Raw genomic sequence first — 26,234 nt, forward strand, 5'->3', positions numbered from 1 at the left:
GATGTCTTCTCCTGAGCTTTAGTGCTAAGTTTCTAGTGTCTACAAATGACACCTAGAGGCTCTCAGTAAAGGCTGCCCCTCATGGTGATTTCACTCTGTTCTGTGAATCTCAAAACCCAGTGCACAGTCTGGATGGTTTCCCCTGTTTGGTGGGGGAAAGAAAATGCACAGAACCAGAAGAGCAGAGGAGTTTGCAGGTCATGATTATGGTGCATTGGCAAAAGGGGGAGGGGAAGGAGTTTGCACAGTCCTGCCTATGCAATGGGCTTGTTTAGCATGGAGCAATCCAGAAATATCTAGCTAAACCAGCAAAGGCACTCTTATTCCAGAATAAGAGTGTCTACACGTGGAGTTATTCTGGAATAGATATTCCACTTGAAATTCACACCCTGCCTTAATTTGGAATGACTTTCCTGTATAAACAAGCCTATGCCTCACCCAAATAGTACTGCTTGTTTCCTGATATCGTGAGTACTGAATCTCCCTTAACTATATTTATAAAAATAAATCATACTAACTTTTGGGAAGGGGTAGTGCTCATGACAGATATCCGACTTGAGGAAGAAGAATCTTCAAGAGGAATAATTTAAACACACCATATGGGGGATGAGGCTCATCTAATAAAGCAGCACTAAGATCTGCATTGGGGTACAATAATAACTAGATTTGCTCTAGCTGCAGTGTATTGGTTATGGATTGGCAATGGGCTATAAAGCCATTTGACCCAGATCACTGGGTTGAATACAGCCCAGCTTAGCAGCAACCAAGAGTAAATTGCTTTCGGAAGGGTGTTCAGTGACGTGTAAAAACAATAAAACCCACACATACCAGGTTCTAGAGGACAAAAACCACCACCACAGCATGCCTGATTCAGATTATCATCATCTTTCTTTATGGCCACAACTATCCTCCTAATCACAAGTTTTGTAAAACATTCCGTAAACACTAGGATGCTGTGTGTTTGTGTTCTTAACTCTTGGTCAGCGTGGCGGGTGAAGACCGCAATTCTCTGCCCTGGTTTTCCCTCTGCATTTTCCAGTCCCTATATATCCCTTAGCTGTTTTATTAATATCACTCTTACTCTTACCCAATTCAATTATTCTTAAACAATTTCCTGTCTTTCTCGCCTATTACCTCCCTTAGGATTATCACTACACCAGTTCCAGGACTTAGGTTTGCTTTGTGAGAGTGGTATTTTTGCAACAAAAAATACATCATTTTTAATGAAAGCATATAAATTGCAGAAAATGGCAAAATTACAAAGAAAACCTTAAAAAAAAATCACAGAATCAATGCATCGGTTGTTGCATGTCCAGCTTTCTCCCATCCCTAATTTTCAAGTATATTGTTTGGAAGAGCATTATTGTGTGTTTCAGTGAGAATAGATCTAATCAACCTCATGCCAGTTGGCCCTGTGGTAACCTAAGTGACCTTATCCGGAGCCCACTGAAGTCTGGGGGAAGCTCCCAGTGATTTAATTAGGCTTCGGGTCTGGCTTTAAGAGCAGCACTGCACTGGGAATAATGGGTACAAAAGGAATGCAGGACAAGGCTCAGGGCTCCCGATTCTGGACCCAAAGGGGAGGCAATGGGAGTGCTGCCACTGAGTGCTTGTCACCAGATGACATTAATAGGTAGCAGGTATAAAGACAAACAAAAGGAAGTACTTCTTCACACAACACACAGCCAACCTGTAGAACTCCTTGCCAGAGGATGTTGTGAAGGCCAAGACTATAACAGGGTTCAAAGTAGAGCTAGATAAATTCATGGAGGATCGGTCCATCAATGCCTATTCGCCATGATGGGCGGAGATGATGTCCCTAGCCTCTGTTTGCCAGAAGCTGGGAATGGGTGGCAGTGGATGGATCAGTTGACGATTACCTGTTCTGTTCATTCCCTCTGGGGCACCTGGCACTAGCCACTGTTGGAAAACAGGATACTGGGTTAGATGGGCCTTTGGTCTGACCCAGTGTGGCCATTCTTATGAGTCCAATGGAAGCAGGACTGAATCCTGAGCCTTGCCAAGTTTCATGTATTTTTTACTCTCCCATAATTCAAAACCAGATGAATAGGGGCTATTTGCTAAATATATTCACCGTCAGGCACACACCAAACGAGATTTGTGTCTCATTGGAGTATGTGAGAGCGTGGGTAAGTTCTTAGCATATAGAAGCAAGAGGGTTGTAATTGCAACTGTTTGGAGCTTAACTATAGCAACTGCTAGAATAAAAACATCTGAACTGTAAAGGAAGACACTACTCTCCTGTGTACCAACCTCTAATAACCGCAATCAGCTAATAGCAACCATCATTAGCCACACCCACTTCCAGCTAACACCCACCCACACAGAGTCTGATACTTGACACCTATGCAGAAGAGTGAACACCATTGTGGTATTTTCAATCACTGTTTCACTTTCCCAGTATACAGTGAATAGGATCTACACCTATGGAAGGGCAGCCCTCAGCCAGTAGAGGATGTGTGTCCTGCTTGGTGTCACAAGGTGCTCTCTACTCACTGCTAGGTAGCACCGCCTTCTGGCAATTCTGGGGATTAGCTCTACCTGGTTCAGTGCCCCCTTTCTTCTCTTCCACCATTGCAGCTCTCCTCTTGCTCACAGAGTCACAGTACAGCTGCTTCATGACTTATCCTATGGCCAAGTCACCCTGTCCTTTCCAGGGAACTCTTTCCAACTCTTGCTCCACAAGCATCATCAGGTAGTCCTCACACCCACTACCCTGACTATGTAACTTCTGCAGTGACTCAGGCAGTCTTCCTGTTCGCAGCCCCAAGCCATACTACTCCAGAATGGATAGCAGGGGAACCCAGGTTTGTCCTCCACTCTGAGTTCCAGTCCAGGGCCTTATAACAAGCCGTTAAGATCTGGATTGTCACCAACCTTGCTGCTCTTTTTCTCTGGATTACTTCCTACCATGCTTCTTTAAACTTTCTTTTCCAGACCCTCTCTCTTAGGCCTACCAGGTAAACCCTTCATCATGGGTTCCTGTTCCTATCCCCTTTCCCTTTTCCTCAGGGAAAGAAAAGTGATAGGCTTCACTGGTGCCAGCCTCCTGGCTTTATAGAAGCCCTACCTGTTCCTTAACAGGAGAGCTTCCTTCCAATCAGCTCCCTCCACACAGCCTGAATCATCCCCTTTTGCAGCTTAATTGATTGATTGGGCCCACCTAGCCTATTCTCAGGGCTGGTGTGAGGACCACACCCCCTCACACTTGGTTAAATACTGGTAGGTATTTCAGGGTAACTTTTAGTACTACTAGAGATAAGGTCAAACCAAAAACTTACAGCCAACTTCCTGCACCCCAAACTTTAGGAAAATTCAAATCCAAACCCACATCTGAGCTTTGCACTTTAAGGCTCATCCGTAGGACCCATGAAAATCATCTTGGACAGAACCCTCTGTGTTATGCACATCTGCCAGGGGAAATTCAAAGAGCGTTTGCTAAATTTGCATTTGTTTTTCTCTGGTTTCTCTTTGGAGAGCAATAGCTCAACTCTGCTGCAATGTTCATTACAGTAGGGCTCTTTTAAAAGGGACTTCCTGCTGTTTTCAGGATGGTTTGAGATTAAAAAAAAAATAGTTTGAGCCTTCAATTGTCTTAAAATATATATATATATAGGGAAAAAATCTTTAGTGTGAGAATTGTAAATTAGAAAATACTTCAAGGTAAACATGGTACTGCATCTAGTGAAACTCTAAGAACCTATTGCTAGAGCACCTGTTAATGAATCTGACAACATTCCCACATAAGAAACATATTAGAAAGCATTATGAACTGAATTTTAAAAATTAATTTGAGCTGAATCCACGTATTTACATGTCCCCTCTGTGCAGTGATGGGGTTGGTTGGGGCATAGGAAAGGGGGGAGGGGGATTGTTTTTGTTTTTAATTAGATTTAAACAAATCCATACATTTTTCAAGTAACAAGAGTGCAAAATGAAGATTAGAAACGAGTTACAAATGCTCTTCATTCTGCAGCCTTAAAAGACATTTTAATAAACTGCAATTTTGCAGCTCTCTAGCCTAAAAAATGCTATGATTCACTGAGGAGGCATATAATGGAAGGTGCAATACAAAAATCTATGAAGTTTTTGTCTTCCTTTCCTAATTCTAACCCACGGCACGTCTACACTGCAGTCGGAGGTGGAGGCCTAGCTGCACTGGTGTCAACGTAGCTAGTGTCGCTAAAAATAGCAGTGAAGACATGGCAGTGCAGGCTGTACAAATCTACTAGGAACCTTAGGTACGCATTTACGCTGTTAGCCCATGCTGCTGGGTTTCACTGCTATTTTTAGCAAGCGAGGTGGACTAAAGCTTGCGCGGGTATGGCTACACAAGCTGCAATCACATCTCCAATTACAGTGTAGATATAACCATAGACTCAGTTTTCACCAAGCTGGCTATTCCTACCTGCATGCCTCCAGCTTTCACCCTGACCACAGCACACGATCCATCGTCTACAGCCAAGCTCTGCGATACAACCGCATTTGCTCCAACCCCTCAGACAGAGACAAACACCTACAAGATCTCTGTCAAGCTTTCTTACAACTACAATACCCACCTGCAGAAGTAAAGAAACAGATTGATAGAGCCAGAAGAGTTCCCAGAAGTTACCTACTACAGGACAGGCCTAACAAAGAAAATAACAGAACGCCACTAGCGGTCACCTTCAGCCCCCAACTAAAACCCCTCCAACGCATTATTAAGGATCTACAACCTATCCTAAAGGATGACCCAACACTCTCACAAGTCTTGGGAGACAGGCCAGTCCTTGCCTACAGACAGCCCCGCAACCTGAAGCAAATACTCACCAACAACCACATACCACACAACAGAACCACTAACCCAGGAACTTATCCTTGCAACAAAGCCCGTTGCCAATTGTGCCCACATATCTATTCAGGGGACACCATCACAGGGCCTAATAACATCAGCCACACTATCAGAGGCTCGTTCACCTGCACATCCACCAATGTGATATATGCCATCATGTGCCAGCAATGCCCCTCTGCCATGTACATTGGTCAAACTGGACAGTCTCTACGTAAAAGAATAAATGGACACAAATCAGATGTCAAGAATTATAACATTCATAAACCAGTCGGAGAACACTTCAATCTCTCTGGTCACGCAATCACAGACATGAAGGTCGCTATCTTAAAACAAAAAAACTTCAAATCCAGACTCCAGCGAGAAACTGCTGAATTGGAATTCATTTGCAAATTGGATACTATTAATTTAGGCTTAAATAGAGACTGGGAGTGGCTAAGTCATTATGCAAGGTAGCCTGTTTCCTCTTGTTTTTTCCTACCCCCCCCCCCCAGATATTCTGGTTTAACTTGGATTTAAACTTGGAGAGTGGTCAGTTTAGATGAGCTATTACCAGCAGGAGAGTGAGTTTGTGTGTGTATGGGGGTGGGGGGGAAGTGAGAAAACCTGGATCTATGCAGGAAATAGCCCGACTTGATTATGTAAAGAGTTGTCACTTTGGATGGGCTAGCACCAGCAGGAGAGTGAATTTGTGTGGGGGGGTGGAGGGTGAGAAAACCTGGATTTGTGCTGGAAATGGCCCACCTGTTGATCACTTTAGATAAGCTATTACCAGCAGGACAGTGGGGTGGGAGGAGGTATTGTTTCATATTCTCTGTGTGTATATAAAGTCTGCTGCAGTTTCCACGGTACACATCTGATGAAGTGAGCTGTGGCTCACGAAAGCTCATGCTCAAATAAATTGGTTAGTCTCTAAGGTGCCACAAGTACTCCTTTTCTTTTTGCGAATACAGACTAACACGGCTGTTCCTCTGAAACCAGCAGAAGGATGTAACTCATTGATCCAGTTTCCTATCCCACTGCCCTAGAAGTCAATGCATTGCGGTTGGTTTAAAGGAAAGCAGGATAAAGCTCTTAGCAAGAGATGGACTTTGAAAGAGGCAGGTTCAAGAGGTCACACCTCAGGAGACATTGCTTCAGGTGCCATATGGCTACTTTATTGATTGTATTCTAAAAGATAGCCACTGAAATGACATCAGAGTACATATCACTATGTTGTAATAATAATCTGATTATAATAATAATGCATTTTGCTTGATCCATCTCTGCACCTGAAGCCACTTATCTTCCTCTCACATTTGCAAACCACTAGAATAATTCTTCACCACGCGCAGCAGCTAGTAAAGGCTGAGTCTTCGAGTCTAAAGAGTAAGAGGGTCTGTTCTAATCTACATCTGAATGCTTGAGTGCTCACTTCAAGCTACTCTCAATTTGTCCACATTCCTCTAAGGATGGAAATTTCGGGAAAAGAGATTTTTCGAGTGAGATTTCCTGTATGTCCTGATTTTGGTTAGGTGAGAAATACCACAAAAACAGCCTTTGTTCTGCTACACTAGAATTTCTGCATATTGTCTTGGCCCAAATCAAGAAATCTGAAATTTAAAAATAATAATAATTAGTACCTGAACTAGTCTGAACCTTAAAAAAAAACAAAAAACTTTAAGTTCAGTTCTTATTCTACCTGAAACATCTCATTCAAAGCTAGATAAAATCCACAGCTGGACTTGGGCTGCAAAGTTTGAATCTGGAGCCAGGTTCTGTTGTGTTAATTTCCATGGAATAAATGGTCCGAGAGAGTCAAAGGTGTTAACATGACTCTGTCACTGTACACCACTAAACATGGTACAGGATTTTGAGTACAGAGACCTCAGTCTTCTTCATCCCCTGGCAACAACTACCCATTACAAATCTTTTTAACCTTTTATTACAGATGCACAGGCTGTCGACGGGCCTGCAGATGCAGAAAAAGAAGGAAAATCAGTGAAACAATTTGAAGTATTCAGTAAGGCTTTTATTTTAACAATGTCCCTTATTCTCTTTTGCTTTAGTTGTAGAGAGATTTTATAAGGAAAACCCCCTGAATGACCGTCTCTGAGATGGTATTAAAGACAGTAATAGCTGTCCTTTGGGGGGAAAGTGAAAGAGTGGAGCTGCTGGGGTTGTTAAAGTCTGATCTGGTTTCTTTGAACCCAAAGGAAGGCAAACACACACCAAAAGGGAGAGAAGAACACCAAAAATAGAAAATGCCATGTCTCTCTCTGACGTTGACTTTAACTTGCAACCTCGGTGCTGGAGAAGCAGAGGCACGGCACATATCAGCCACTCCAGGACCTAGCAAATTTGCTCCAGAGTTGGGCTGTTTAGTGCATTGCTTTTATCTGCCTCTTTGGATCCAACAAAATATGCAGCCGTGGTTGGCTAAGCCAGACATTTATAAAACAGAAGGCAAAATGAGAAAGACAGGGAAAAGAAGAAATAAGATGGAGGAAGAATAAAGACATGCGAGGGAGTGGGTGAGAGCAAGAATCCAAGTTTCATATTCAAGTGTTGTTCAGGATTTAGCTGGAGCCAGTGGAAGTGGTGATGTCATCTGGGTTCCTCTCTCTAGCCAGGTCTGGTCAGAACATTTCTCAGGATCAGGACAATAAAGGCTCATCAGTATCATAGAGGATCCCCAGGACCTAGGAGATGGTGGGAGAGGCAACCATGAAGGTACAGCTCACTCCTTTTAATCTATCCATCCAGGCTACGTTTTGATTCCCCTCACCTAAAACTTTTTTAAGGACCCCAGAAGCGGGCTATGGACAGAATAGCCCAACCTTTCATTATTTTGTCCGCCAGTTAGGTCTAATTTCTGACACTCCAATTTTGGTCCACTAAGTTCCAATTCCATTTTCCTTTTGTTTAATGGTAGTAATACTAGCAGAGTCCTTGGGTGGAATTAGTAGACCTTTTTCTTAGGATTAATTCACTGTTTCTGTCTTTAACTTCTGTTGACTGTTATAAATAATTGTATGTAACAGGCTGAGTTGGATCTTTATCTTGGGCAATTTAGAGCACTGGACTCTGAGCAACAGTCCTGACTTCCTTAAGACTAGGATGTGTTCTGATCCAGGTTTTGAGTTGGATGCATAGTAGATCTATCATTGGGGCACTTGGGGAAAATAGAGGAAAATAGAATCAAAGTAAAATAATTTCATCTTCATCCCAATTCTCTTCACCATTCAAAGCAGTTACATTAAAGATCAGCTCTTCCAGATGAAGGAGTCATGTGTCAGGCAATTGATCGTGTGTTGGGATAGCACACAATCCTGTAGGGACTTCTACAGCAGCAGCAGCCGGCCTTAATGGGTCTAATAACCACGGCAGATGATGAGATGTGAGCATTTGCAGAGCAAAGAGAAGTTATGATACCCCACCACTGCAGGGTCCATCTCTTCAGTTGTTGCTGGAATTCACTATAATGTCTTCCTCTCTCATTCTCATAGAATCATAGAATATCAGGGTTGGAAGGGACCCCAGAAGGTCATCTAGTCCAACCCCCTGCTCGAAGCAGGACCAATTCCCAGTTAAATCATCCCAGCCAGGGCTTTGTCAAGCCTGACCTTAAAAACCTCTAAGGAAGGAGATTCTACCACCTCCCTAAGTAACGCATTCCAGTGTTTCACCACCCTCTTAGTGAAAAAGTTTTTCCTAATATCCAATCTAAACCTCCCCCACTGCAACTTGAGACCATTACTCCTCATTCTGTCATCTGCTACCATTGAGAACAGTCTAGAGCCATCCTCTTTGGAACCCCCTTTCAGGTAGTTGAAAGCAGCTATCAAATCCCCCCTCATTCTTCTCTTCTGCAGGCTAAACAATCCCAGCTCCCTCAGCCTCTCCTCATAAGTCATGTGTTCCAGACCCCGAATCATTTTTGTTGCCCTTCGCTGGACTCTCTCCAATTTATCCACATCCTTCTTGTAGTGTGGGGCCCAAAACTGGACACAGTACTCCAGATGAGGCCTCACCAATGTCGAATAGAGGGGAACGATCACGTCCCTCGATCTGCTCGCTATGCCCCTACTTATACATCCCAAAATGCCATTGGCCTTCTTGGCAACAAGGGCACACTGCTGACTCATATCCAGCTTCTCGTCCACTGTCACCCCTAGGTCCTTTTCCGCAGAACTGCTGCCTAGCCATTCGGTCCCTAGTCTGTAGCTGTGCATTGGGTTCTTCCGTCCTAAGTGCAGGACCCTGCACTTATCCTTATTGAACCTCATCAGATTTCTTTTGGCCCAATCCTCCAATTTGTCTAGGTCCTTCTGTATCCTATCCCTCCCCTCCAGCGTATCTACCACTCCTCCCAGTTTAGTATCATCCGCAAATTTGCTGAGAGTGCAATCCACACCATCCTCCAGATCATTTATGAAGATATTGAACAAAACCGGCCCCAGGACCGACCCTTGGGGCACTCCACTTGATACCGGCTGCCAACTAGACATGGAGCCATTGATCACTACCCGTTGAGCCCGACAATCTAGCCAGCTTTCTACCCACCTTATAGTGCATTCATCCAGCCCATACTTCCTTAACTTGCTGTCAAGAATACTGTGGGAGACCGTGTCAAAAGCTTTGCTAAAGTCAAGAAACAATACATCCACTGCTTTCCCTTCATCCACAGAACCAGTAATCTCATCATAAAAGGCGATTAGATTAGTCAGGCATGACCTTCCCTTGGTGAATCCATGCTGGCTGTTCCTGATCACTTTCCTCTCATGCAAGTGTTTCAGGATTGATTCTTTGAGGACCTGCTCCATGATTTTTCCAGGGACTGAGGTGAGGCTGACTGGCCTGTAGTTCCCAGGATCCTCCTTCTTCCCTTTTTTAAAGATTGGCACTACATTAGCCTTTTTCCAGTCATCCGGGACTTCCCCGGTTCGCCACGAGTTTTCAAAGATAATGGCCAATGGCTCTGCAATCACAGCCGCCAATTCCTTCAGCACTCTCGGATGCAACTCGTCCAGCCCCATGGACTTGTGCACGTCCAGCTTTTCTAAATAGTCCCTAACCACCTCTATCTCCACAGAGGGCTGTCCATCTCTTCCCCATTTTGTGATGCCCAGCGCAGCAGTCTGAGAGCTGACCTTGTTAGTGAAAACAGAGGCAAAAAAAGCATTGAGTACATTAGCTTTTTCCACATCCTCTGTCACTAGGTTGCCTCCCTCATTCAGTAAGGGGCCCACACTTTCCTTGGCTCATCTGGCATTGTCCTTGGTCATGGCATGTAGCAGTATGATCCAAAGGAACCCACTGGCCCTAACATTCATTTTAGCCATGTCTTCTCTTGGCAGCATTAAAGATAGCTCAACTAATAACTCAAACCTCGGAAGATATGGATCCCCCTGAGAGTTTGTTCACATTGATCACATAGGGGTGGGCAGAGACTGTGTGTGAGAGATGCAAGGGGAAGTCATATTTCTGTTCGCTTTTATTCATAATAGGATAATGAAACACAGAGTTTAATCATTCTTCGCCAGCATGCGGTACTATACAAACTGAGTTGGCAAAGAAACTAATTAGGGCTTGATCTAACTCTCATTTAAGTCAGTGGAAAGACTCCCTTTGATTTCAGTGGGATTTGGATTAGGATCTCAGATTGGTTTATTATCAGGGTAGGACTGCTAAACTTACTTGCAATTTATTTTGCATCTCACACTATTTTTGAAAAGGTTTTCAAAGCAGTTCTCTTTTTAGATAGTTTAAAACAAAGCTCTTTCCCCCCCTAGCTTTTATCATAATTTTATCTGATATATAAACAATGCTTCAGGACTTCCAAAAGGTGCTTATTCCAACTTATGGTAAAGTCTGAATTGCATTGTTTTACTTTTCTAAATAGGCTGGGATTTTTTTTATATTTTTAGTAGTATTATTTGTGTGTCCTGAGGTAGGCCCTAGGCTACATTGTGCTAGGCACTGTACAAATACAGATCAGAAAAGCTGTCTCTGCCGTAAGGAGCTTGCAGTCTAAAAGTACAGTTCTCATAATTTAGAGCAGGAAAAGTATTTAACTCCCTCCTTGTTCCTGAGTGCATCCCAACTTTCTTCGATGTGATAATATCTATACAGCACTTACCAGCTCTACATATCAAAGCACTTTACAAAGGTGGGTAAACCTTACTATCCCCATTTCCAGGTAGGGAAACTGAGGCACAGAGAGGCCCTGTGAACTGTCCAGGGTCAAACAGTAGACCAAGTGGCAGAGGTAAGGAAAGACCTCGAGTCGCCCTACTACAAGTCCTGTGTCCTATCCACTCAGCTATCTTAGAGAAGATTCCAGGTCCTTATTTCTTGTATTCTTTTGGTTCTGTTTAAAACCATAGAGCATGTTGCCTGACCTTTTGTATACTGTCGTCTGAATCAACCAAAGTAAAGGATAAAAAGGGTGGATTACAGACTTCCACATGGCAATATAACATGTCCTTTTCGTGTTTAAGAGCGATGAATTCAAACTGGAACAGGTGCAGAGAAGATTAGGATGATTAGACGAATGGAGAATTTGCCTTACAAGAGAAGACTTCAGGAGCTTTACTTCTTTAGCCTAACAAAATGAAGGCTGAGGGGGAGATATGATCACTGCCCATAAATACCTGCGAGGGATAAACAGCAGGGAGGGAGAGGGATTATTTAAGGGCCAATGTTGGCACAAGAACAAGTGGATAAACAGTCCATCAACAAGTTTAAGCTTGAAATTAGATGAAGGTTTCTAACCATCAGAGGAGTGAAGTTCTGGAACAGCCTTTCAAAGGGAAGAGTGGGGGCAAAAAGACCCTAATTAGTTTCAAGATTGAGCTTGGTATGTTTATGGAGGGGATGGTACGATATGGTTACCCTACAAGGGCGTATGGTCCGATATGGTTACCCTACAAGGGTGTATGGTCCATCTGCAACCGCTATTAGCAAATATCTCCAACAGCCAGAAATGGAACACTAGAGGGTGAGGTCTCTGAGTTACTACAGCAAATTCTTTCCCAGGCTACTGGCTAGTGGCTTTCGTCCACTTGCTCAGGATTTAGCTGATCATCATATCTGGGGTCAGGAAGGAATTTCCCTCCAGGTCAGGTTAGCAGAGACCCTGGAGATTTTCTGCCTTCCTCTGCAGCATGGGGCAGAGGTCACCTGCTGGTTAGAATTGGAATAAATGGTGGATTCTTTGTAATTTGAAGTCTTTCAGTCAAGATTTGAGAATTTTAGTAACTCAGCCAGAAGTTATAGGCCTATTGCAGGAGCGGGTGAGTGAGGTCCTGTGGCCTGTAATGTACAGGAGGTCAGACTAGATGGTCAGGATGATCCCTTCTGGCCTTAGTCTGAGCCTTGGTCTACACTAGGAGTTGAGGTCGAATTTAGCAGTGTTAAATCAATTTAACCCTGCACCCATCCACATGACGAAGCCCTTTTTCTCGACTTAAAAGGCTCTTAAAATCAATTTCCTTACTCCACCCCCGACAAGGGGATTAGTGCTGAAATCAGCCTTGCTGGGTTGAATTTGGGGTACTGTGGACACAATTAGATGGTATTGGCCTCCGGGAACTATCCCAGAGTGTTCCATTGTGACTGCTCTGGACACCACTCTCAACTCATATGCACTGGCCAGGTAGACAGGAAGGGGCCCGCAAACTTTTGAATTTCAATTTCCTGTTTGGCCAGCGTGGCAAGCTGCAGGTGACCATGCAGAGCTCATCAGCAGAGGTGACCATGCTGGAGTCCCAAAATCGCAAAAGAGCTCCAGCATGGACCGAACGGGAGGTACGGGATCTGATCGCTGTATGGGGAGAGGAATCCGTGCTATCAGAACTACGTTCCAGTCAAAATCTCCCAGGGCATGAAGGACAGAGGCCATAACAGGGACCCGAAGCAGTGCCGCTTGAAACTTAAGGAGCTGAGGCAAGCCTACCAGAAAACCAGAGAGGGGAACGGCCGCTCCGGGTCAGAGCACAAAACATGCCTCTTCTATGATGAGCTGCATGCCATTTTAGGGGGTTCAGCCACCACTATCCCAGCCGTGTTGTTTGACTCCTTCAATGGAGTTGGAGGCAACACGGAAGCAGGTTTTGGGGACGAGGAAGATGATGATGATGAGGTTGTAGATAGCTCACAGCAAGCAAGCGGAGTACCCGGTTTTCCCAACAGCCACAAACTGTTTCCTCACCCTGGACCTGGAGCCAGTACCCCCCAAGGCTGCCTCCCGGACCCGCCAGGTGGAGAAGTGACCTCTGGTGAGTGTACCTTTTAAAATACTATACATGGTTTAAAAGCAAACATGTTTAATGACTAATTTGCCCTGGCATTTGCGGCTCTCCTGGATGTACTCCCAAAGCCTTTGCAAAAGGTTTCTGGGGAGGGCAGCCTTATTCCGTCCACCATGGTAGGACACTTTACCACTCCAGGCCAGCATACATGCAGTGTATGTTTGCTGGCGTTCAAACATCCATTCTTTATCTCTCTGTGTTATCCTCAGGAGAGTGATAGCATTCATGGTCACTTGGCTGAAATAGGGTGCTTTTCTTAAGGGAACATTCAGAGGTGCCCATTCCTGCTGGGCTGTTTGCCTGTAGCTGAACAGAAATGTTCCCCGCTGTTTGCCATGGGGCTAGCCACGCGGTGGGGGGAGGCAAAATGCAACCTTGGAACAAAAGCACATGTGCTATGTATGTAATGTTAACAGCAAGGTTTACCGTGAAAGAGTGTACCCATTGTTCTATAAAATGTCTTTCTAAATACCACTGTCCCTTTTTTTTCTCCACCAGCTGCATGTGTTTCAAGGATCACAGGATCTTCTCCTTCCCAGAGGCCAGTGAAGATTAGAAGGCAAAAAAACCACACTCCCAATGAAATGTTCTCTGAGCTCATGCTGTCCTCCCACACTGACAGAGTGCAGACGAATGCGTGGAGGCAGACAGTGTCAGAGTGCAGGAAAGCACAAAATGACCGGGAAGAGAGGTGGCGGGCTGAAGAGAGGGCTGAAGCAGAAAGGTGGCGGCAGCGTGATGAGAGGAGGCAGGATTCAATGCTGAGGCTGCTGGAGGATCAAACTAATATGCTCCAGCATATGGTTGAGCTGCAGGAAAGGCAGCTGGAGCACAGACCGCTGCTACAGCCCCTGTGTAACCAACCGCCCACCTCCCCAAGTTCCATAGCCTCCTCACCCAGACGCCCAAGAACACGGTGGGGGGGCCTCCGGCCACCCAGCCACTCCACCTCAGAGGATTGCCCAAGCAGCAGAAGGCTGGCATTCAATAAGTTTTAAAGTTTTAAAATGCTGTGTGGCCTTGTCCTTCCCTCCTCCACCACCCCTCCTTGTGCTTCTCTCCTCTACCACCCCTCCTGGGCTACCTTGGTAGTTATTCTCCTATTTGTGTGATGAATTAATAAAGAATGCATGAATGTGAAGCAACAATGACTTTATTGCCTCTGCAAGCGGTGATCGAAGGGAGGAAGGGAGGGTGGTTAGCTTACAGGGAAATAGAGTGAACCAAGGGGCGGGGGGGTTTCATCAAGGAGAAACAAACAGAACTTTCACACCATAGCCTGGCCAGTCATGAAACTGGTTTTCAAAGCTTCTCTGATGCGAACTGCACCCTCCTGTGCTCTTCTAACCACCCTGGTGTCTGGCTGTGCGTAACCAGAGGCCAGGCGATTTGCCTCAACCTCCCACCCCAGCATAAATGTCTCTCCCTTACTCTCACAGATATTGTGGAGCACACAGCAAGCAGTAATAACAGTGGGAATATTGGTTTTGCTGAGGTCTAACCGAGTCAGTAAACTGCGCCAGCATGCTTTTAAATGTCCAAATGCACATTCTACCACCATTCTGCACTTGCTCAGCCTGTAGTTGAACAGCTCCTGACTACTGTCCAGACTGCCTGTGTATGGCTTCATGGCATTAAGGGGTAGGCTGGGTCCCCAAGGCCTACATATAGGCATTTCAACATCCCCAACGGTTATTTTCTGGTCTGGGAATAAATTTCCTTCCTGCAGCTTTTGAAACAGACCAGAGTTCCTGAAGAAATGAGCGTCATGTACCTTTCCCAGCCATCCCACGTTGATGTTGGTGAAACATCCCTTGTGATCCACCAGAGCTTGCAGCACTACTGAAAAGTACCCCTTGCGGTTTATGTACTCGGCGGCTTGGTGCTCCAGTGCCAAGATAGGGATATGGGTTCCGTCTATGGCCCCACCACAGTTAGGGAATCCCATTGCAGCAAAGCCATCCACTACGACCTGCACATTTCCCAGGGTCACTACCCTTGATATCAGCAGATCTTTGATTGTGTTGGCTACTTGCATCACAGCAGCCCCCACAGTAGATTTGCCCACTCCAAATTGATTCCCGACTGACCGGTAGCTGTCTGGCATTGCAAGCTTCCACAGGGCTATTGCCACTCGCTTCTCAACTGTGAGGGCTGCTCTCATCTTGGTATTCTTGCGCCTCAGGGCAGGGGAAAGCAAGTTACAAAGTTCCATGAAAGTTCCCTTACGCATGCGAAAGTTTTGCAGCCACTGGGAATCATCCCAGACCTGCAACACTATGCAGTCCCACCAGTCTGTGCTTGTTTCCCGAGCCCAGAATCGGCATTCCACAGCATGAACCTGCCCCATTAGCACCATGATGCCCACATTGCCAGGGCCCGTGCTTTGAGAGAAGTCTGTGTCCATGTCCTCATCACTCTCGTCACCGCGCTGACATCGCCTACTTGCCCAGTTTCGCTTTGCCAGGTTCTGGTGCTGCATATACTGCTGGATAATGAGTGTGGTGTTTAATGTGCTCCTAATTGCCAAAGTGATCTGAGCGGGCTCCATGCTTGCCGTGATACGGCATCTGCACAGAAAAAAGGAGCGGAACGATTGTCTGTCATTGCTCTGACGGAGGGAGGGGCAACTGATGACATGGCTTACAGGGTTGGCTTACAGGGAATTAAAATCAACAAAGGGGGTGGCTTTGCAAGAAACGGAATGGTCCCCTCAAGGATAGAACTCAAAACTGGGTTTAGCAGGCCGTTGATTTCATGGAGGGAGGGAGGAGAAAATGAATACAAAACAAATCTGGTCTATTTCTTGTTTTGATCCACTTCATCTATCTTTATACATCTTGCTGGCAGCAGACTGTGCAGTAAGACCGCTAGCCATCATCATCTCCTGGGTGCTCGGCGGAAGACGGTGCAGTATGACTGCTGGCCATCGTCTTCTGCTGGCTGCAGATTAAAAGACAGTGCACTGCCGGTAGGACTGAATCACCATGAAACAAAACTTAAAAGGGAAATGACCTGGCTGAATCACTCCCATGTTTGCCCAGGTGCCCCAACCTCATCGAGGTCGCTTAAAAGAGCACCCTGGACTACGTCAACGACGGCTACCAGTCATACTGCACTGTCTGCTACCAAAAGGCAATAAACTGCTGCTGTGTAGCAATGCAGTACCGTGTCTGTCAGCACCCAGGAGACATATGGTGACCGTTAGCTGAGCGGGCTCCATGCTTGCCGTGATATGGCGTCTGCACAGGTAACTTAAGAAAAAAGGCGCAAAACAATTGTCTGCCCTTGCTTTCATGGAGGGAGGGGGGGAAGGGGGGCCTGATGATATGTACCCAGAACCACCCGCGACAATGTTTTAGCCCCATCAGGCACTGGGATTTCTACCCAGAATTCAAATGGGCAGCAGAGACTGTGGGAACTGTGGGATAGCTACCCATAGTGCAACGCTCCGGAAGTCGATGGTTGCCTCGGTACTGTGGACAGACTCCACTGACTACATGCACTTAGAGCATTTGTGTGGGGACACACACAATGGACTGTATAAAAACGCTTTCTACAAAACCGACTTCTACAAATTCGATCTAATTTCTAGTGTAGACAAGGCCTAAGAGTCTATGATCTCACCTCCAGCCTGTCTTGAGAAAACCTGCTGGATCTCCCAGAGGGATTACTGCATAATCCTAATTAAGACCATAATCCAATTATTTACAGTGGGTTTCATTAAAGATATTTTTAGAAGGAAACATTGAATGCTATATATATATTTAAATTATATGCAAAAGAGGATTTCCCTAAGCATCAGGGTGCAATTTCATGCTAAAATACTTAGGAAATTAAATGAGCCATATGAAAGCAGAAGAAACTGTGCAGCCATGTGAAAACCAGTCATTTTAGAAACCTTACCTGTTAAATAAGCTTAAAACTTCAAAGCCAAACTTTAATAAATGGAGAATTGATTCAGAATGGGGAAATGGCTCCTCTTCAGAGGAAATTCATATAGCAAGAATGACCTTAATCCAAACCAAATACTTAAACTATAAGAAAAGATATATGCAAGCAAACAGGTTAATCCTATAGACTACACGCCCCCCTTTGACCGGGTGGTTTGCAACCATGAACCCCATCACATAGGTACAGATGTAGGTGGTTAAGTATCTGTGGGGACAGCTTCAATGCCATTTTCCCTCAGTTGGGGTGGAGGAAGGTTATCAGAAAGATGGTATTCCGGACCCTGGCACATTTTTGGGGTGAGCACCATGTATATATATTTATTATTCTTAATATTTGGTGCCCATCTAGGTCTTTGCTTGGGCCTGTTGGATTTATACTGCAGGCATCCTAAAACAAGGATATTAATCCCAATTGCAATTCCTTGGATAATAACCCATCCTTTTAATCCAAAATTCTTCCCGGGAGTTGTTGCAGGCTCATTACTCTTATTTATTAACTAGATAACAGCTTGTTTGGCTTTGTCCATATTGTTAGTAATTTGTATAAGGTGGGTCTCCTTACAAGCCAATAATGACTTTAACTGTAACCCTAGCGGGGGAATGTAAACAAGAAAGGTGGGTGTACTTTGGATAGTTAAATTCTGATCGGCTGAGTTGTACTGGATAATGGTGATGTTTTTAAAAGTGGGAATAGGGGAAATAGCTTGATTTTCTATCAAAGTGGGTTGCTTTGGAGTAAAACAAAAATTTGGCTTTGTGACAGGAGACTCCAAGGGACCATATTGGTACCTCTTTTGATTGGTAACCACACAAAATTGGCTATTTTCAGCACAGGTCACCCTCTCCACTGGAGTTTTTCACTTGGTCAGCCTCACCAGGCATGACGACGATGAATTCTGTAATTTTTTTCCCTGCAGTCCACACAGAACAGTGTTTGTCTCAAACACGTTACACCTACAGATATACTGAGGACCTTTTTCAGAGCAACAGGCCATCTGTGGTACTTTCCAGGTCTGAGCTGGAGTGTGATAGACCACCAAGGGAGGTGCATTAATGCGTTCCCGATAGATGTCGCCTTCGAGGTGACCTATAGAATGTATTGCTGCCAATTGCCTGTACACATCCTTGTTTGGGTCAAATACTGGTAACGAGACTGTGAATGAGACATACAAGGATAGTGCCATTATACAATCTTTAGAAAGAGAACAACTGTCTCAGTTGGGGTGAGGTGTTACAGATCCCATCTCTCTCATAGTACCCATGGATAAATGCTGGCATGAATCCAAACATGTGGATCGTTCCTTTTCCAACCTTTGAAAATATTTGGAACAGTACCAGCTTAACAGTTGCTCATCTTTAATTAAGTCAGGAACCTTTCCCAATCTTAAAGGTCGTAATGTATTAGTGATTGCATTTATAACGTATTTCCCATATGCAGAGCATATAATTTTATTTTCTAAATGTTGATTCCTGTGCTGATCATTGTTTAAAGCGAATAGCTGATTAATTTTACGTTGGGTTTTATTAAATAGTTAGGTTATGTCATGCATATTATAAACAGTAAATCGCTTTTCCTGTGACAATTCCTTTATTTCCTGTAACATTGGATTGACCACTTGGTTGGCTTCCTCTTGTAACACATAATCTATGTTTGTGAATTTTTCAAATATCCACTCGGTTCCAAATAGACACTTCTGAACCAAATAGTCCTGTTAGGGATCCTAAACTTTCAAGAAGATTTAAGTTCACTTTTTCCTAGAGGTATGTGGTTTATGGATTTCATTATCTATCCCCAACAGAACAATATCTCGCACTTGTTGATAGGCTGCAATCTTATCCACAAGTTGTACTGAGAAAAAGGTATGCTGACAATAGCTAAATTTTCCTAGATACCAATTAGACAAATTTAACACTACAGGAATATGCATAAACCGAACCTGATTAATCACTTCCCCTATTCTGGCCATTGTGGTGAGACCACTAGCAGGTTCTGGGTTTATTATTGGACAAGTTACATTATTTGGTATTGGATAATAATTGGATAGTTAATTGGATCCTGAACCTTAAGTTCAAATGTCACATTCCATACATATCTTCTGCTTCTTGATTTATCTGAAAATTAGCTATAATGAGGACTTTATATTGTTCTTCATCCTTATATTCAAGTTTATATAAGGTTAAATTCCACACACCCCTCCCCCCCCATCAGATTATTACAAATGGTTTTGTTTCTTCAAGTTTCATAAGGTATTCAGGGAAGCTGAATTCGTTGGTGAGGAGGTATATGTTTTACATCCTCCCCCCTTTGAGATATCATCTAAGGGCCAAATCTTTTTCCAGCCACTGGATGGCAACGAGATTACTTCAACCAATTGATATTCAAAGGTGACATTTTTTTCTTTAATTTCCTTAACCTGGTGTATAGGATTGTGGATAAGTTTTGGGTTGAGTATAATAGTCATCCCTTTTGTGTTGGTATGTTCAGTTGTACATGCTTTGGCAATTGAGCATGACCGTGTCATCTGGTTTCATGGGGTTGTAACAGTTCAGTCCCACATTCGTGATTTTGGCTTAGTCTTACACTTAGAGCAACAATAAGGGTGTAGTAAATCAGAAATATTAATGTCCATTTTAGGGTTGCAATTTGCTGGACTTCAGCTGTTGCGATTCTGTTGGATGCTGTTCACTTAATTTCTGAGAAGGAAGTTGCTCCTGCAACCTGAATGATCGATACAGCTTTAACTGATTAGCATGGTAGATTCTGTCTTTATTACGCTTGCCTCCTGTCATTCTAATCTTATACACTGCTGAACTGAGTTTATTGATGACTCGGAAGGGTCCGATCCATCGTTTACACAGCCCATGCTCTGGTGCTTTATACGATAACAGCATTACTTGGTTTTTAACCTCCCAAGTATTTTCTTTCTGGTTTTTGTTAAAGTAAGCCTTTGCCTTTTGTTTGGATTTTTTTAATTTAGCTGCTACCTGCAAGTGGACCTGATTTAAATGTTTTTGTAGATTTTAACTCTTATTTTTTATTCAATTTTTTTTCCAGCAAACTACAAGCCATGAGCAGACATTCGACAGGTATTTCCTTCACCAGATTAGCCTTTCTTTTTTTCTGCTCTGTTTCTGCATCAAACACTCACTCACAAAACCCCATGGGTTACAATGCTCAGAGATTATCTCGCTATTTCTCAGTTGTACTAAACCTCCTCCATGTTCCTGAATATATTTTCTAGCAAAGTTTTCTAAAGCTGGACTGCAGGTAACTTCAACAGACTCTAGTCTTGCCCTTGTTCCGCTCATCTTAACACGTAACACAGAATTCATTTTAATTCTAAAACTTCACTATTGACTAGCCTATGCCATAAACGATATAATGAACACTCTGCTGTAGCCTATAGGATTAACCTGCTTGCTTGCATATATGTATATATCTTTTCTTATAGTTTAAGTATTTGGTTTATTGTAATAGGTTTATAAATTTATATTAAAGTAAGTTCAGCTGTAATGCAAGGGACCTACAGGCCATATCCTGTATGTTGAGCTAAGGCACAGTTGGCATACCTGTGTCTGGGACCTTTCACCCAGATAGCAAAGTCAACACATATGTCTAAGAACTTTCACCTAGATAGATAGGTAGATAGATAGATAATGGTAGAATGGCATAGGGGGTTTCCAAGTCTGTACCTTCAAACTTAACAGGTATACCACAAGAAAAGAACCAAAATAACTGGGAGAACAAAATTAACATATGTGTGTATGATCTAATGTCATTAATATGTATGTACATGTCATTGATACGTACAAACATACTAGCCTATGGAGTAAGTGTACCCTAACATTTTTGTGGGTGAGAAATGAAGTTTGGGCATAGAAGGAGGGTTCAAACAGCTGTGCCCTAAAAAAGAAGTGACCCACCTTGCTAGGGGAAGCCTGTACTTGTTTTTCTTAAACATTCTAAATTCCAAGGAAACTAGGCTAGGCTTGGTTTCCTTAAGCTTTTATTCTTAGTTTTGTTTATTAGGTTTTAATGTTAAGTTTAAGGTTAGTTAAGTAAACTCTAAGTGAGCTTCGATAGCTCTTAGCTCTAGCTTCTTCACTCAGAAATTAAGGAACCTGAACTTCCAGAGGCAAGGCTGGTCCTGTGTCTCTCACCACCAGGTTATCAAGAAAGGGTGTGAGTATATTAACCGAAGCTTTGTAGCATATAAAATGCCATATGTATCTTTTGAATACAATTGTAACATTGTAACTCTGATTATTTTACCATTTAATTACTACTTCATTTATCTTCATAAAAAGTCTTTAAGGCTAGTTCTGTCTCAGTGTGAGCTTCCTGTCGTACCTCCAAGGGTCCTTTGTAAATTCTGTGGAGCCTGATTCGGAACAAGAACCTTTTTATCTTCTGATCAGACAGACTGGCGAGCCTATCCATACTATCCAAATGAATATTTTTAGCCTCCTAAATCAGGCAACACCATCTCTTGTTACGCTAAATAGATGGAGCTCCTTAAGTCTTTCACTATAAGGCACGTGCTCTAATCCTTCAGTCATTTCTTGAGGCTCTTCTCTGACCCATCTCCAACTTATCAGCATCCTTCTTGAATTGTGGGCACCAGAACTGGACACAGTATTCCAGCAACAACTGATAAATAACTTTCCTCCTCCTACTTGAGGTTCCCATTCATACATCCAAGGCTTGCATTAGCCCCAGACATGCCAAACCCACAGAAAAAATGCAGAAATTGGTCTTGTTTTTGGCTTAATTGGCTTGTGAGTTGCTTGTTGGCTCGTTTTTGGCTTCTAGCTTGTTGCTTGTAGCTTGTTGCTTCTTTTTTTTGATCGGCTCCCATCAAGCAGGGACAAGGGTGGGCAAGCAGGGGCAAGGGGCCAGTAGGGGCAAGGTGGTGAGAGAGTCGGGGTGCACAGTGGGCCCACCACAGTCCCAGACTGCATGCAGGGGGGATCTAGTCACACAGAGTGTTGGGGTTCTTAGGGATTGGCTTGTTTTGGCCTTGTTTTGAAATGGGATTAGCTTGATTTTTGGCTTATTGTGAAAGTCAGGGTGCTTATTTACCACATGAAAGTTGGCAACTGAGATTAGCCTTGTTGACCACAAAGCCAACCATTGAGTTTTGATCTTTCATGCTGAGTCCATCTACAGTATAGATTATATTGCAGTGTAACTTAATGTGTCTAACAGGGATTTCCAAACTTATTGACCCTCCACGCCATATAGTTCGAGGGTTGGGGCACGTCTGCCGGGGCTCAGGGCCTCAGCCTTGTGGCAGGGTGATGAGGCTCGGTGCTTCTGCCCTGCAGGGTTGGGGGCCTTGGGGCTTCAGTCTCACAGGGTGCACCTGCTGGAGCTTGAGGCTTCAGCCCCACTCCCACCCTGAGCCCTGGCAGGTGCCTCCAGAGGGTCTGAAGCCCTAAGGACCTCCCCCTCACTGGGCAGAAGCCCCTAGCCCCAACACTCTGCCACAACCCAGAAGTCCCAAGTGCCCCCAAACAGTCTGGTAGGTGGAGAATGGGGAGGGGGAAACTGGGGGGACTCAGAGAGCCGCACTTTAACTGTAAAAGAGCTGCATGCAGTTCATAAGCCATGGTTTGGCCACCCCTGAGTACCTGTCATGCCAAATGACCCCAATGCACTTCGGAAATGTACAATATTGAAAATTTGGATCCAATTCTTCTTTTGGATACACATGTGAACAGTAGCTCTCACTGACCTCCAATGGGAGACAAGTACATGCAGTCTTAAAATAGAATATTACCCTATACATAGAATCCTTCCACTTACCACCATGCAAATAAAGCTACTTCTAACAGCTGTTTAAGATCACGACACAAAAACTAAGGGCAGGATGTGAAAAATATCACTAAAACTGAAGGTGAAGTTACCTAGACTGGTACTAAACAGATATGTAGGGTCCTTTCTTATCTCTGAAGACGAAGGGAGGGAGGGAAGAAGGTATTTAAGATGGAAAGTCAGTGATAAGAATGGCTTGCCGTAGAGGGTGGAGGCTATGTAGCTAATGGCAGATACTGTCCTGCCAAGGCAGCAGTCTCAGCATACGGTTATCACTCAAAGTTCTCATTCATTTACACCTCGGCAGCTCTCTCTGTTACCACTGCCTTGGAACATTCATTGTGTAGTAGCAGAATAACATGGGCTTTAATTAGTTATTTATACTTCTCACAATCTGACAACTAACTTCTCATAATCTGACAACTAAACACAACATTGTTTGACAGATAACTAATTTACAAAATATATACAAACATATAATATTATTTGCATATAACTTCTAATTCCAGGATCCCTCTAGAGCTGTATTCCTCCTGCTAATGGTTACAGTATTTCATACTAAAATGGAAAATAACAGGCTAGTAAATAGGCAGCCTCTAGTGGAATTATTACTCAATGACATTCAGGGAAAGGAAAATCTAACTATTTTTTACATATATGATCTAGGAATGGCTCTGAGTGTTTCCCCTGCTCAGTGTTCATAGAATCATAGATATTAAGTTCAGAAGGGACCATTATGTTCATCTAGTCTGACCTCCTGCACAATACAGGCCACAGAATCTCACCCACCCACTCCTGCAATAAACCTCTCACCTATGTGTGAGCTATTGAAGTCCTCAAATCATGGTTTAAAGACTTCAAGGTGCACAGAACCCTCCGGCAAGTGACCCGTGCCCCATGCTGCAGAGGAAGGTGAAAACCCCCCAGGGCCTCTTCCAATCTGCCCTGGAGGAAAAATCCTTCCCAACCCCAAATATGGCGATCTGCTGAACCCTGAGCATGTGGGCAAGACTCACCAGCCAGATACCCAGGAAAGAATTCTCTGTAGTAACTCAGGTCCCACCCCAGCTAACATTCCATCACAGGCCATTGGGCCTATTTACCATGAATAGTTAAAGATCAATTAATTGCCTAAATCATGTTATCTCATCATACCTTCTCCCCCATAAACTTATCGAGTTTAATCTTAAAGCCAGATAGGTCTTTTGCCCCCACTGCTTCCCTTGGAAGGCTGTTCCAGAACTTCACTCCTCTGATGGTTAGAAACCTTCCTCTAATTTCAAGTCTAAACTTCCTGATGGCCAGTTTATATCCATTTGTTCTTGTGTCACATTGGTACTGAGCTTAAATAATTCCTCTCCCTCTCCGGTATTTATCCCTCTGATATATTTATAGAGAGCAATCATATCTCCCCTCAGCCTTCTTTTGGTTAGGCTAAACAAGCCAAGCTCCTTGAGTTTCCTTTCATAAGACAGGTTTTCCATTCCTTGGATCATCCTAGTAGCCCTTCTCTGTACCTGTTCCAGTTTGAATCCATCCTTCTTAAACATGGGAGACCAGAACTGTATTCCAGATGAGATCTCACCAGTGCCTTGTATAATGGTACTAACACCTCCTTATCTCTACGGAAATACCTCACCTGGTGCATCCCAAGACCGCATTAGCTTTTTTCACAGGCATATCACATTGGCGGCTCATAGTCATCCTGTGATCAACCAACACTCCAAGGTCCTTCTCCTCCTTCGTTACTTCTAATTGATGCGTCCTCAGCTTATAACTAAAATTCTTATTATTAATCCCCAAATGCATGACCTTACACTTCTCACTATTAAATTTCATCCTATTACTAAAAAGAAAAGGAGTACTTGTGGCACCTTAGAGACTAACCAATTTATTTGAGCATGAGCTTTCGTGAGCTACAGCTCACTTCATCGGATGCATACCGTGGAAACTGCAGCAGACATTATATACACACAGAGATCATGAAACAATACCTCCTCCCACCCCACTGTCCTGCTGGGAATAGCTTATCTAAAGTGATCATCAAGTTGGGCCATTTCCAGCACAAATCCAGGTTTTCTCACCCTCCACCCCCCCACACACAAACTCACTCTCCTGCTGGTAATAGCCCATCCAAAGTGACCACTCTCCCTACAATGTGCATGGTAATCAAGGTGGGCCATGTCCAGCACAAATCCAGGCTTTCTCACCCCCCCCCTTTTCCCGGGGACACAGACACACACACAAACTCACTCTCCTGCTGGCAATAGCTCATCCAAACTGACCACTCTCCAAGTTTAAATCCAAGTTTAACCAGAACGTCTGGGGGGGAGGGGTAGGAAAAAACACGGGGAAATAGGCTACCTTGCATAATGACTTAGCCACTCCCAGTCTCTATTTAAGCCTAAATTAATAGTATCCAATTTGCAAATGAATTCCAATTCAGCAGTTTCTCGCTGGAGTCTGGATTTGAAGTTTTTTTGTTTTAAGATAGCGACCTTCATGTCTGTGATTGTGTGACCAGAGAGATTGAAGTGTTCTCCAAATGGTTTATGAATGTTATAATTCTTGACATCTGATTTGTGTCCATTTATTCTTTTACGTAGAGGCTGTCCAGTTTGACCAATGTAAATGGCAGAGGGGCATTGCTGGCACATGATGGCATATATCACATTGGTGGATGTGCAGGTGAACGAGCCTCTGATAGTGTGGCTGATGTGATTAGGCCCTGTGATGGTGTCCCCTGAATAGATATGTGGGCACAGTTGGCAACGGCCTTTGTTGCAACACCTGCACCTGGGAGTGGCTAAGTCATTATGCAAGGTAGCCTATTTCCCCTTGTTTTTTCCTACCCCCCCCCCCCCAGACGTTCTGGTTAAACTTGGATTTAAACTTGGAGAGTGGTCAGTTTGGATGAGCTATTGCCAGCAGGAGAGTGAGTTTGTGTGTGTGTCTGTGTCCCCGGGAAAAGGGGGGGGGTGAGAAAGCCTGGATTTGTGCTGGACATGGCCCACCTTGATTACCATGCACATTGTAGGGAGAGTGGTCACTTTGGATGAGCTATTACCAGCAGGAGAGTGAGTTTGTGTGTGTATGGGGGTGGGGGGGTAAGAAAACTTGGATTTGTGCTGGAAATGGCCCACCTTGATTATCATGCACATTGTAGGGAGAGTGGTCACTTTGGATGAGCTATTACCAGCAGGAGAGTGAGTTTGTGTGTGTATGGGGGTGGGGGGGGTAAGAAAACCTGGATTTGTGCTGGAAATGGCCCACCTTGATTATCATGCACATTGTAGGGAGAGTGGTCACTTTGGATGAGC

Source organism: Caretta caretta, chromosome 7, assembly GCF_965140235.1.
Source record: "Caretta caretta isolate rCarCar2 chromosome 7, rCarCar1.hap1, whole genome shotgun sequence".
Taxonomy (NCBI): domain Eukaryota; kingdom Metazoa; phylum Chordata; order Testudines; family Cheloniidae; genus Caretta; species Caretta caretta.